The 15,472-nt window shown below is 38.4% G+C and overlaps 1 long non-coding RNA gene across 1 annotated transcript; it reads right to left on the reverse strand.

The window, feature by feature from the left end:
* Window positions 1-9,362: 9,362 nt before the first annotated feature.
* Window positions 9,363-10,388, reverse strand: LOC101743982 (uncharacterized). Its single transcript, XR_009974681.1, has 2 exons — window positions 10,181-10,388; window positions 9,363-9,623 (listed from the first exon to the last, which is right to left on the reverse strand). It is a non-coding gene; the product is annotated as an uncharacterized LOC101743982 (long non-coding RNA).
* Between the last annotated feature and the right edge of the window lie 5,084 nt (window positions 10,389-15,472).

Here is a 15,472-nt window from a genome sequence, read left to right on the forward strand (position 1 = left end):
TCAGAGACGATAGCAGTTTTCTTTATTTTTTTTATATAATTTTTTGTTACTATCTTTTGTTGCACAATGGATTGACATATTCACTAAGTGAATAATCTCCTTAAATAAAGATTAAAAAAAAAAGTTTAATGAATAATGTGAAGTCAGTGCACAAGTGTTGAACTGGAACACTATTTACGTAAATAAACTCGTTTCGTTAAGGCGGTCTACATCGGCGCAGCTTCGTTTAAAGTTTTAATCGCTTTCAAGCCGTGATAAACAAATTTTAATTAAGTTTTAATATTGCCACGTAATTGCTGAGGGTATCAAAATATTATACTTGTAAATGTTTAAGATTAACGTTTTATTTAATCGGAGGGTGTTTTCGAACGATCATTGTCATTATTGTGTTGAGATATTAAAGAGAATTCGTGGATTATCAATTTATAGAGTTATCTTCTTGACTTTCATTTATTAAATAGAAAATTACAATTTACAATTTCCAATGTTTCAAGTACTTTAGAATAAGATCGGTACTGGTTACTATTGTTATTGTGACGTCATAAAATTCTTACATTGGTACTTTTGGTTATTAATACGAAGGGTATAAAACTATGACCAACGTCTCCATCTCTCGTCGTAACGTAACGTTATGTTACCTTCAGACCTAATCTTGTCATTCAATTCTATCCTTTGCCATTCTCAGGCCGATTTCCGAGGTGGATTGACGTCACCTGTCAATAAGATGAATTTTTGAAACGTTGTTACGCGGTTCCGATCCAATGAAATTAATTTCATAAATGTAAACAAGATTTTTTATTCAATAAAGAATTAAAAGTAAATAGTAAGTAGATGATCAAAACAATTGAATACTGCCGTTACTCTGTCTATATTTATCGTGAAGCGTTCCGATTTAAAGAATCCAACCCTTTGTGATACAAAGCCAGTGACGCTTCGAAGTGGCAAAATAACTAGGAGCAGGCTGAGGAACCCCGGTAACCGTACTCGTCGAACTCGACAAAGAGGTCAACGTGCAACCTAACCCATGCATCAGCTCGCTGAGTTTCTCGCCGGATCTTCTCAGCGGGTCGCGATTCCAATCCGGTAGTAGATTCATTCGCGAAGCAGTTGCTCTTGAGTTGTTAGGTATAATTCGGAGGCGCTCGGGCAGCTTTTAGCAAATCCCACCCCTTCTGGCTGAGCCTTTGCTCGCCCACCTGTCCTGGTAAAACTGGAAAGTACTACGGTCCACCAGTAAATCTTCAATCATAAAAAAAAAAGTGTCAAGATAAGTAGCGGTTACTGCCACTTGAGGCACGAACTAGTCTGCAGAACAACAACAAAAAGTTCGTTCTCCTAAATATAAGTCTTGGTCATGTACGGTCATAAAAATTCAACAACTTATTTCCTTTTTTGTTTTGTTTTGCAGCTTATTGTTAATTTCATTTGGTAATGGTCTCACCGGGGAAGGCTTATACTTTCAACGTTTGGCTTCCCAGTGAATTGTTTACGACTCGTAAGAATTGCGTTTCCTTTCTCACATTTTTGTTTTTTCATTTTTACGTCGAATGTATTTAACTATTTTATGAATTCACTAGCGGCCCGCTCCGGCCGCTTTACACCTTGGGTTACACTATTGGAGTTTTAGTAAGGATCCCTAATTTTTTTCAAAAAATATTATAGCCTATGTCACTCGGGAATAGTGTAGCTTCCAAACAATGAAATAATTTTTCAAATCGGTTCAGTAGTTTCGGAGCCTATTCAATACAAACAAACAAACAAATCTTTCCTCTTTATAATATTAGTATAGATGATCTAAGTTTGTGGTCGTATTAGAAAATTTTAATCAAACGTCCGTCACGGCCGAGTTTCTTGTCAGATTTACTTTGATATGTACAGGGAGGTCATTCGTAAAATTATAGAAATTTCTATGATTTTTTTTTTATTGCTTAGGTGCGTGGACTAGCTCACGGCCCACCTGGTGTTAAGTGGTTACTGAAGCCCATAGACATCCACAACGTAAATGCGCCACGCACCCCGAGACAAGTTCTAAGGTCTCAAGTATAGTTACAACGGCTGCCCCACCCTTCAAACCGAAACGCATTACTGCTTCACGGTAGCTGTAGTAAATGAATGTTTATGTCCATTAGAAAAAAATTGCGTTTATCGTTCATATAAAGTAGATGTTCTTAAGCAGTCTAACTTTTGAAGTCGCAGTGGCTTAAGGATAAGACGCTCGGACGCCATCAAACGATGAGACTGTGTCGGTGCTCAAATCCCGTAGGCGGGTACTAATATTGCCACTGTAAATAACATGTAATTAGCACACCTTCCCGAATGACTTCTACTAATAACATCTTATAACGAAAATAAGCCCGCAAAAATATTAATTAGCGTAATTACTGGTGGTAGGCCGTCTTGTGAGTCTAGACTACAGGTAGGTAGCACCACCACCCGGCCTAATAATGCCGTGACGCAACAAGACGTTTAGGTTAGGAGGGAGAGCCAGCCGTTGTACAGTAAAAATCTCAATTTCTGTAGTAAGTCAGTTTAGAATTCTCAGTTGTAAGTCTCAACTTACAATTCATATCTCAATGTGGGTGGCGACGTTCACCGATTGATGATGTATATGGATATTTAGTGGTTACTTAACACCAAGTGGGCCAGTTATTCACACATCTAAGAAAAAGGAAACAAAAAAGTTAATAGTAAATGTTATGTTTTACGAAAATATGCTCTGTTTAAATAGCATCACAGATCATCTTATCAGTACATCTCAACATGAATTTCACTACGTATATTGAAATATGACGTCGAGTTCCCAATTGCAGTGTAAATATTTTTTTCTAAATTAACCCGTACTGTATATAATATTTAGCATGATATATTTCAGAATTAAAATTCGTCCCAAGAACGAATACCAATTCGTACCCATCTGTCAGCAGTAAAAAAAAAACACTATGCTCATTCAAACGGTGAAGAAAAATCGGGACAGTAATACTTCCATTTTTCATCCGAGAAGGAAGTGTGGACGATGCGACGCCATTCTGAACGTATTTTACCTCGGGGCATGAATTTAATCTGAGAATTTTGCCCGTCAAATATCTTAACAGTAGTCAGTTTAGTCACTTTAGCTATTTCTCTGTTGTTGTGTTCAACAAAATTTCAGTTTTGGTAAACTTTTAAAAACCTGAATATTACAGGAATATTTTAATCATTACTTTTTTATCATTGAAGGATTACTGGTGGCCCGGAGGGCTTTCCAGTTTCACCAGGACAGGTGGGCGAGCAAAGGCTCGGCCGGGAGGGGTGGGATTTGCTAACAGCTGCCCGAGCGCCTCCGAAGGAGACCTAACAACTCAAGAGCAACTGCTTCGCGAATGAATCTACTACCGGATCGGAATCGCGACCCACTGAGAAGATCCGGCGAGAAACTCACCGAACTGATTCATGGGTTAGGTTGCACGGCGAACTCTTTGTCGAGTTCGACGAGTACGGTTACCGGGGTCCCTAAGCCTGCTCCTAATGTTAGAGCTGAAGGCATCTAATGCAAAGGTTATTGGGTTTGATGGATCTGTAAGGACGTGTCTAGGGCGTCGACGGTGACTGGGTCCTACGTGATCAGGATTCGGGGAGTAGTCAGCGGCGGCAATGATAAGGCGATTATCATGACGGAATCATTACTCTTTACTATGCTGATGCACTAACACGTAAACGAGCAAGCGATCTAAACGAAAACATCGATTGTTTTACTTACAAAATAAATACAATTGACGGTTCAAGTGCTAATCATTATCACCCGTGAAAATATTCCTATTAGTACTTATTGCTATCAGAAAATAACTGAAAATAACTTTTATTTTAGTTTGGTAAGATATTACATAAAACCCATAACTCACGTCTTTTGTGAGACGGTGTTGTCTTCGTATCTTAGGCAAACATTGTCTCTAAGATTAAGCTGTGGAGGCTCTGACGTTATAAATTATAAGTGCATATTATAAAGCTACGCGCTGAAGTGCTTCGTTATAGAAAACAAGACATCCCGTAAAAGCTTGAGGTACGTTGAAATTAAAAACACAATATTAAAAAGTTGAATGTGCTAACTCATTTTGACGGTAAACGACTTTCGTAAATATAAATTATGAATAGTGGTATGATTTATTGAATTTATTATTGATAAGATTTTACATCATCATCATCATCATCAGCCTACAGTCATCACAGAAGGATTTTGTAAATTCTCAGAAACACAAATTGATAAAATTTAATCTATTTGTCTATAACAAATAAAGACTTGTATGATTTATAAATTTTTTATTTGCTGTGTTTAGTTGTACAATAATTACATGCCTTAACTTTAACAACATATAAGCTTAGGGGCACCCGCTAAGAGATGTCGCTAGTTTCCATACAGAAAAATATTTGTCTTAAAGTATCGCAGTTTCAGGGCACTGAACTTCTTCCACTAAGTGTACGGTAAGCCCATAGGTCCGTCTTGAGTTAATTAAAAAAATATCTCACTATTCTCATGGTCTGTATTTTAATGAACTTTAATATTTTAAAGCAAGCTTCGTTCCAGCACTTTTAATCAAAGTCCAAAGTCCTATTCCATTTCAGTCCGCGGCCGGCCCAGCTCCTGGGCCCAGACGGGCAGATTATAAGTTGCAGTTACATCGGAGTTAATGAATGCGAGCGGGATTACTGCCCAGTGCAGACGCGACGTCCCGCCAATTACATAAAAGTTGTCTGACATAGAGAATCCCGGGCGATATATTGTCCCTACAGCGGACTGCTTGAAACAAATAAATGTGTATATTTTTATTATCCTTGTAATGAAAACTAAATTGTTCCTAAAGATTTTAAATTGTTGCTTTGAAGTTGCTGAGTACGAATAGTATTAAATAAAGTACAAGGTCGTTTTTGGTCTTTTAAACGATCTTACGTAGAATTTTTTAAATAGAATAAATAGTGTGTAAAAACAGAAAAAAACGATAGGACGAAAATTTAAAGGGAAGGGGGCTTATCCCCGCTTAACTACAATGTTGGGTGTAGAGGACAAATGCTGGAACTAAAAGTAAAAAGTAAAAATGTAAATTGACGCGCGAAAACTAAATGAAAACAATTTACTTTCAAGTCAATATTTTTATAATTTTACTAACTGACCTGGCAGACTTCTTAGTGCCTTAATCGATAAATAAAAGACTTAAAATTTTGTATAAAATAAACTTAAAACAAACAAAAGGAATCCGTCCGATGGGGGACACATCAAAGGAAAAACAAAATTGTTATTTTTATTTACTTCCGAGCATTTTCATATTTATCTACATTTTAAACCTTCTCTAGACTTTCACAAATAAATCAAGACCAAAATTAGCCAAATCAGACCAGCCGTTCTCGAGTTTTAGCGAGACTAACTAACAGCAATTCATTTATATATAGATTATTTCAAAACAATCATAAATCCGAATATTACTAAATTAGCATACTTGGTACCAAATCACTTCAAAATACGACTCAACGTTACTCGTTCTGTAGCGTCTACAAAAGGTCTTGTATGTTTGTTGGAGCGATGATTTGCGAAGGATGCCGGCAGAAAATGTACGAGGAAAGCTGAAAAATGGGCTTGGTTGCATAAATTGGGAGAGCCTAGCAGTAAACAATTATGAGCTGCAGATGATAATGTTGATTTTTTCTTTTAAATTGAAATAAAGTAAGTCTATTTAGCTCGTTATTAATAAAAACGCAGGCGATAACCTTTTCTTATAGCCTTATCTCTTTTGATTTTGATTTACATTAATTTCATCGGTTTTCGCGATTCTTATTTTTTACTGACATCATATTATTTCCTTGTTTTCGTGGTAATTGACGACTGACCGTACCAACTAAAAGTGGTCAAAATTTTTTGAATGCGTCATTTCACAAAATATAACAACATTATTAGTTAAAAACAAAAGCTAACTATGGGAAGCTTTGGGAAGATATTACCTTCATACATTAATTGCATTGTCTATAGAACAAGCAAACTATTTTGATCACAGCAAATAGCAATGTTTTTCGTGTGTGAGTCGTCGTGGCCTAAAGGATAAGACGTCCGGTACATTCGTATATAGCGATGCAACGGTGTTCGAATCCCGCAGGCGGGTACCAATTTTTCTATTGAAATACGTACTTAACAATTGTTCACCATTGACTTCCACGGCGAAGGAATAACATCGTGTAATAAAAATCATACTTGAAATATTATAATTTGCGTAATTACTGGTGGTAGGACCTCTTGGGAGTCCGCACGGGTAGGTACCACCACCCCGCCTATTTCTGCCGTGAAGCAGTAATGCGTTTCGGTTTGAAGGGTGGGGCAGCCGTTGTAACTATACTGAGACCTTAGAACTTATATCTCAAGGTGTGTGGCGCATTTACGTTATAGATGTCTATGGACTCCAGTAACCACTTAACACCAGGTGGGCTGTGAGCTCGTCCACACATTTAGGCAATAAAAAAAAAGTACTAGGAGGTGTTACCAACATTGTTCCCGTACAGATATATCTGTATTGTACATATCGAGCACGTAACTACAGATTACACAACGAGCTTACAGATGCCAGCAGAAATAACCGGTCGTAAAAGCTTTTTCCGTCGACATTTTATATTGCACACATCCGGGACGACGCTTATTTCTAGTTGTACTTATATGCGTATCCGATCGGTATGAATTTTAATTTTACAAAATCGCAGGCTGTTTATGCTTGCCGTGCAGTGCCTCGCGCGCCTTTCTCAAGGCGTAGTCTCCCGGCAGGAATTGAAAGAAGAAGAGGACCCCTGTCTTCTTCTTCTCCCTGTACTTCTCTGGAGGCGCCAGAGTCCGACATAGCCCGGTCTCTTACCCCCCTCGACCGGGTATCCGTAAATGGATTCCGCAGCGTTAAAAAAAAAAGCCTGTTTATGCTTAATTAGTTTGAATGGCCCTAGAGTGGCATACAATTCGATCGTGCGATTACATTGTCAGTGTCTATAAAATGAAACACGCTACTCGTATCGAACTGTGACCATTTGAATAAGAGACACGAATGAGAGACTAATTCTTTTAACTTCTTGACATTTTTATTTTTTTCCTTACTAACTTTTATTCTTTTGATACTGGTGGTAGGACCTCTTGTGAGTCCACGCGGGTAGGTACCACCACCCTGCCTATTTCTGCCGTAAAGCAGTAATGCGTTTCGATTTGAAGGGTGGGGCAGCCGTTATAACTATACTTGAGACCTTAAAACTTATATCTCAAGGTGGGTGGCGCATTACGTCATAGACGTCTATGGGCTCCGGTAACCACTTAACACCAGGGGGGCTGTGAGTTCGTCCACCCATCTAAGCAATAAAAAAAGACTAACCTCATTAAATACGTCTTCAAAGGCACACTTTATAAAATCGTTGCATACACGTTTGGGATTATTATTCATGAATGTCCCTTTTTAAGGATATATTATGAGAACTTTATAAATATCATACATTTTTTTTACAGCTCTTCTTCCATCTTTGTTTCCACTTTATATCTGTTCAACTGCTATAAGCTTATAGTCTATTTATCTACATACATAACTTCAATAAAAACAGTTCTAAGCTTAAATTTTTCCATGTAAATAAGCTGATCCTAGTGCCACAGCCTGCTTGACCACGAAGATTTCATGCTTCTGAATCTCGGCCTGTTTTTGACATAATCCCTAGAGTCTAAATAATATTACCATTCTTGCTCGTTCTATGTAATAAAAATTGTATTATATTAATGCTTATGAAATTAAATTACAGAATTACTTTTTATATGAACTAAAAGTATTAATCACGTCGTATGAATTAGATATTTTAACTAAACAAATTATTCTTCTTGGGGCGGTGAGGATAAATAATGGCTTTAATGAAGTTATAGCATGAAAGGCCACAGTTCTGGGTGCCAAAACTGAAGTATTGATAACGGTATTAAATTTAATAATGCCACGAAAATAATTCTAGTCATATCACATATTTTACTGGTGGTAGGACCTCTTGTGAGTCCGCACGGGTAGGTACCACCGCCCTGCCTATTTCTGCCTTGAAGCAGTAATGCGTTTCGGTTTGAAGGGTGGGGTAGCCATTGTAACTATACTGAGACCTTAGAACTTATATCTCAAGATGGGTGGCGCATTTACGTTGTAGATGTCTATGGGCTCCAGTAACCACTGTAACAGTACCAGTAATCACACAACCAGTAACACGAGGTGGGCTGTGAGCTCGTCCAACCATCTAAGCAATAAATAAAAAAGTATCAACTACATGCCAAAAACCAGAACTGCCAGATATTACGAATAATAATTTAAATATAGCTTTGGCAGGACGTATTATGCGCCCGCACGACTGTTGTCTACCGCGGAGCGTTTTTGTGTTCTAGTCTGAAGTATAGGATAGCCTTATTACAATACTCTTGCGACTTCCACCCCGTAAAAGGTACCGCGGCGTTCAGGTTATTCAACAGTATTTACTGTAATCTTCTTTTATATGCTTTAGAACAATATCTGTTTCATTTCGTAGTCTATTCGTTCATGATATTCTCGGCATACATCTTTTTTATTTTTTTATTGCATAGATGGGTGGACGAGGTCGCAACCCATCTGGTGTCAAGTGTTTACCGGAGCCCATAGACATCTACAACGCAATTTTTTTTATTGCCTAGATGGGTGGACGAGCTTATAGCCCACCTGGTGTCAAGTGTTTACCGGAGCCCATAGACATCTACAACGCAAATACCCCACCCACCTTGAGATTTGAGTTCTAAGGTCTTAGTATAGTCATGATGGCTGGCCCACCCTTCAAACCGAAATGCATTACTGCTTCACGGCAGAAATAGGCAGGGCGGTGGTACCTACCCGTGCGGACTCACAAGAGGTCCTACCACCAGTAATTGTGCAAATTATAATTTTGCGAGTGTAATTTTTATTACACAATGCTATTCCTTCACCGTGGAAGTAAATCGTTAACATTTGTTAAGTCCGTATTTAAGTTGAATTTTTGGTACCCGCCTGCGAGATTCGAACACGGGTGCATCCACGGAATAGATAAATAAGGTTGGAAAGGCCTTTGCTCTAATTTTGTATAACCAGTGTCGCCGCTTCATCCCCACTATTTTAATTTCTACACATACACACACTGTGATTACAAGTATTTCGCACACAACAAAAACACCCACACATAAATCTCAGGACAGATATTCGTTCGCAAACTAGCACAAAACACCCGTAGGCATACACACTCACACACGCAAAAAGGCAATAAAAATGTTCATACACGCTAGTGCTTGATAAAATCGATATTCTTTATCGATAAATTATCTGATGAATGAATGGAGAAAATGAAACATGAAATAAATATTGAAAAAAAAAAACTATTTTACTTTTATTAATTACAAATAGTCACTGTCGCTGGAATAAAACGTATTTGTTAAGCAGTTGGCGCTTGCTATTAATTGCGAATGAATTTTTCAAAACTAAGTGTATTCTGATTTTTTTTATGATAAAATCATTTTCAGTAAAATGTTTAGAGCAAATAGTTCTCGTCTTTGTCTCCAGTTTCCTCTACCTGTCACGTCAATCCATTGTTCCCTGGCGTTAGGTTCTTTAGGAAACCTAAAATTTTTAATTTACTGCATAAGTCAAATAGCATTTTACTTAGATTTTAATACGACTTAGACAATATAGTAAATACCCGTAAATTAGAGGTCTACATGTCCCTTTATATTATACCTTCACTTTAATTCAATGATAATAATTCAATAATAATAATACATATTTATTTTACTCAAAATACGTCCCACTAAGAATATACTAGGTATCATTAATTAAATATAAAATAATGCAAAAATTATCCATGTCAAATGTAAATATAGTCGAGAATTCTGTCGATGAATTTATTTCACCACATGGTCACCTCACTATCGACAAACTGCACGGCCAATCAGGGCAAAGGCCGAAATTTCAAAGATTGAAGTGTAGAGAACGCAATGCATGTAGTACATTAGAAGCTGACTTGGTCGTTGCGTTCATTGGGCGAGTACACATCGCGCAATGTATGCTATTTATAACTTGCTGCAATAATATTGTTAATGTTTGGAATTTCATAATGCTCAGTATATTTTTATGTTTTAGACAAATAATATTGTAATTAAATGGTAATTTCGACTTACCGATCGAAAGATATACCTCCTCGCTCTATACTTGAGGTCTGATTTTTTGTTTTACAAGTTATAATTGCACAACACGGCACTATAAAGCGGAGATCTGTTCGCCAAGTAGTCCGAAGCGCACTAAACGCGGTGAATGAAAGAATCGGTCGAGTTATGTTTGTTCGATCACAACAGTGGCACGCTTGCCCCGCCTACATTACCATTCCAACCTTATTTATCTATTCCGTGGGTGCATCGCAAGATAAGAATGCACCGGACGTCTTGTCCTTTAGGCCACGACGTCTTTACAAAGTTATATTTCGTTATTATCAAAATCGTTATAAATGTTAAGAGCTTAAGCATATTATAAAAAATAATTCACAAAATATCAAAGGCGTATAGAATGCTACTGTACAAATGCAACCAACAATCTGTAGGAACTATTTATTCTATTATGTAACTAACTATTAACTGACTTCATTATATATGAAATACCTAGTCAGGTCATAAATTCTGCCACATGTTTAATGTAAAATAATTGAAACAAGTTTATTTATTATGTAACCATTCATATACCAAAATGAATTTAGCAAAACATAGATTCTTATGACACTAAAGTTTATTTAAAATGACCTCCGTGATTTTGAATACAGGCCTTCAATCTGCGCGGCCAGTCGTCTATCGCAGCATGAACGAGGTCCATGTCAATATCGGCGGCTGCCTTAATCAAGGATGTCTTGAGTGACTTCAAATTGGGATGAGGCTTTGAACACGCCTTTTCCTCCAAGTGTTGTCATATCTTGTAATCTAACGGATTCAAATCTGGACTGGAGGAGGGCCAGTCTTCGTGCCGGATGAAGTCGATTCCACGCGCCGCCAGCCAGTCTTGTGTGATCTTCGCTCTATGAGCTGGCGCCGAATCTTGTTGGAATACCCAGTGCCTGTTATTGAACATGGTATGAGAAACAGGTTCCACAAGGTTCGTCAGGACTGTATTTTGATACACAACTGCATTCGTTTTTACACCTTTCTCACAAAAATGTACCTCTGTTAAGCCCCAATAAGAAACTCCCAACCATACCATGAGCGAGGATGGAAAATGACCTCGTTGGACACGCGGAATACGGTTGCTCGCTTCTTCACTACTGTGTGCGTACACCTTATCATTTTGTTTGTTGTAGCTCTCTTCTACGGTAAAAATTTTTTCATCCGAAAAAAGAATTTCCCGATATTTTTTTCCCGCGTACCGCTTCAACAAAGCGCGGCATCTCTTCAGTCTCAGGTCTATTAGACGAGCATTCAAACGATGTCCTGTTTTTCTTCGATATGCCGGAAGCCCTAGTCTTCATTTAACACCCTTTTCACCGTGGTTCTGCTTAACCCCATCTGAAGGGCCAACAGTTTCTGCTTACGTTTGGGATTTCTTTGAATTCGCGCCTTCACAGCTTTTATCACTGCTGGAGTCCTAACAGACCGAGGGCGAATACTTCTTGACCTGTCATCTACACTAGAGTCTTCATTGTATCGTTTGATGATACGATAAGCGAATCTTTTGGTTATATTCAAATTTTTCAGTATGTTAAAAATTTGAATTGGCGCGTAACCGCAACGATGCAACGCAATAACTGCAACACGGTCTTCTTTAAGCGTCCACTCCATATTTAAAAATGAGTAAAATTCTAAAAGTATACATTTTTATTTTCATGAACAATTCGAAATTCGAATTCAATAAACTTTTTGTGGCCAGCATTCTAAAAGAAAAGTTATTACTGTGTGACAATACTTATGACCTGACTAGGTATATTGTTTCTGGTAATTTTAGGTAAGTTACTTGAATCGCATCCTTCAACTGGTATATATATATATACATGTTTTTTGAACCAACATCTCAGCAGAAATTTTAGGTCGCAACCGTTAAATTAACCATTAGCTTTTTCAGACGAATAAATTTTGCATATAAATATAGATAGATAATTTTCCTGCAACTCAAAAATTGTTGCAAAGATTTCGAACAAGCTTTGTATATTAATTAACCTTTTTTTTTTTTTTTTTCGGTCCGGGGGCCGAACCTCCTTCGAGGTCCCCGCGCCTAGGGGGCGCGCGGGGTATGTGAGACTCAACGATCTGCAGGTGTTAAGAGCAGATCGCGGGCCCAAGGATTTTAGGGCCCACCCACTAAACGACTCCCCTGCACTCTTACACCCGACGTCCGATCTCCGTCCGGGGTCAGAACCCGTTCAGAGTAGGGGGGTTCCCGCGGTCAACACTACAACCAGACACGCGGCGCCACCCCGAGGACGCCCGACCGAGGGGTCGTCGAGGCGATAGTCGACGACCAACGACGTCGGTCTCCGCGGTACGGCGGCCCTACCAGGCCGCCCGGGCGGTGCCGCTGGTGTTCCGGGATACCCCGCTGGGCCAGAACCAGCCTGCCGGGTCGGAACGCGATACACCCCCGACCGGGTTGCTCTTCAACAGTATGTTCGGCGACGACAGCGACGACGAAAATGCGGAACGCATCGCAGTCCGCAGCCGCCGCGCCGACGCGCCGTCCCGTCCTCCTGGTGCCAGCGCGCTAGAGTGACGGTAGCGTGCGGCGCAGCCTCAACCCCTTAAGTCGCCCCGTGACCATCACCGGGAGGAGACTGCCTCCCTCATAGGGTATATTAATTAACCTGAATTAACGTTAGAATACTTTTGTTATTATTATTTTTTTGAGTATACGTATTTGTATGGTTGCTAGATAGCGGAGGAACTGGGGATACCTATCAGCGACGCACTCCACCGGGCTGCAAGGCGGGATCGATGGAGACAGTTGGTTGATGAAATCGGACGGAGTCACGATCCTCAGCAGTGAGGAACCGATCGAAGAGAGAGAGAGATGGTTGCTTTGTACGAAACAAAACAACGTAATTTATTTATTTATGAAATTTCACTATCTCGTCATCATCATCATCATCATCATCAGCCCACAGTCGTCCACTGCTGGACATAGGCCTCTCCCAATCCACACCACTGAGCCCGATAGATTTTATCTATTCGTAATAAAATCTCGAGAGCAAAATAACATTACGCGTCGATAGAACCAATAATCGATCGCCCACAATTCTCATTTCAACAATTGGAAAATTAACTCTTCAAACTATCAGAGCGAAACGTGACAAAGTCTGAACAGCTAAAAAAATTCATCTGAAGATGCTGTGATCATAAAAATAATAAAACAATGGTTTCGTTTATAATTTACGCCTTTTAAAACCATGATACAATACTTAGTTTTATATTATCGTTAACAAATCCCAACTACGTGCCTCAGTATAATCACACGGATAACGGAGGCGTGCCCATCTCATTCGTAGCGAGTTTATCTATGAAGGCTTTTTTAAAACTCTAGTCTGTATCTTGAATGTTTAATACCTCTCAGGAAATTTGTGACAGAGATAGAAAGAGAGAGAAACAATGTTTCAATGCTTGTTTCTCTGTTCGACTATTAACCAAATAATAACGGTTAAGAGACTTCTTAAATTCTCTGTCTCCCTGTGAAATAATTATAACTTCACTAGCGACCCGCCCTCGCTTCGCTTCGGAAGCTGTAATTTATTATTGATTTCTCCACTATTTCATGAATGTTATTATACATATAAACCATCCCCTTCAATCACTCCATCTATTAAAAAAAAACGCATCAAGATCCGTTGCGTAGTTTTAAAGATTTAAGCATACATAGGGACAGACAGGTATAGGGTCAGAGAAAGGGACTTTGTTTTATACTATGTAGTGATTGTACAACTAACGAAACATGAGTATTTGTGTTAGGGATTTTATTAAGTAGACAATAGAGCCTCTAATAGGAATCAGGAGCTTAAAAAGAAAAAACATAACCACTCAAGTCACGAATATCGGTAAGTAAATTTATCGTAGTAAAACGATAAAAAACGAAATATCAAACACGCACCGTAATTTTCCTCAAATGCATAACGGTTCGATCGCTACGTATCGGTTCCCGGGCAAAAGGAAATTGCCATGTTATGTCTCAATGGGATCAGACGGTGACATCAACTGTTGCTCCTCTATCGATTCCGCCTGTCCTGAACTTCGAAAACAACGTAACCAATATTTTATAAAAAATGCGATTTCTTATTGTTGGCCTTCATAATATTTTATAGTATTTGGACGACAAATTAGTTAACATACTTACATTATAACTATAATTTATAATCCAAATATATTATAATACCTTTATTATTTTATTTCTTATTCTTATCTTATCTTCAGACGTCTACAGATTCCTTTTAAAACAAGCTGAGCGCTTATAGAAAGTGTTAATAGCAGATCTGCTAAGTCCTGGATTTTGACAGCCGAATATGATTTCCGTGAAAGACGCATTTCGACCCCGCCTATTTCTGCCGTGAAGCAGTAATGCGTTTCGGTTTGGAGGGTGGGGTAGCCGTTGTAACTATACTGAGACTTTAGGACTTATATCTCAAGGAGAGTGGCGCATTTACGTTGTAGATGTCTATAGACTCCAGTAACCACTTAACACCAGGTGAGCTGTCAGCTCGTCCACCCATTTAATCAATAAAAAAAGCTGTAAACCATACCTTCCGGCTGAATGCACCATCCAAATCTGTTTTGCTTTTTAAAAGTAGTTTAGTGATAAACACACCGAAAACTAATCTATAAGTGATATGTATCGTAAGTAAACCCTTTTTAGGAGACATAGCTCACTATTGTTCACATTCCTGTTTCGAAATGATTCCATTATTTCAGTAACGTTCAGACGTTAGCTTAATGCCGGTCCTCACCCTTATCAAATAATACCCTAACAGTTACAAAACTGTAAACATATTACCATGTTTTGAAGTTAAAACCAAAATTCACGAATACTTTAGAGTTCGTATTGTTAGGATAAGTCGTAATATTGCCAAACATTGTAACGGTATTCAGTATTCTTCGAGGCTTGCACGAATTAAAAATACTTCAAATTTTTCACTGTAGACCTGTTTTATAGTAACTAACTTGATCGGTTATCTCTAGCAGAGGTAAAGCTAAGTCACTGCTTGGCACTTGGGACACTTTTCAAACCTCGTTTAAAAAAGGGCAGATTTGAATTTGAAAGATTTAATTATTACTTTAAAACAAATCATTGATTATGCAATTAAGTAGCCACTTAATATCATAGCGGAGTTTCAATAATAAATCGACTCTAACAATAACAAATCCGAAAATACCAAATCTACAGGGATTGAAATAAAATCAATATATAGACTCGTTCCTTCATATACATTTAACTCTAAGCTAAAAGAACTCATAGAA

The sequence above is a fragment of the Bombyx mori genome, chromosome 13, assembly GCF_030269925.1.
Source record: "Bombyx mori chromosome 13, ASM3026992v2".
Lineage (NCBI taxonomy): Eukaryota > Metazoa > Arthropoda > Insecta > Lepidoptera > Bombycidae > Bombyx > Bombyx mori.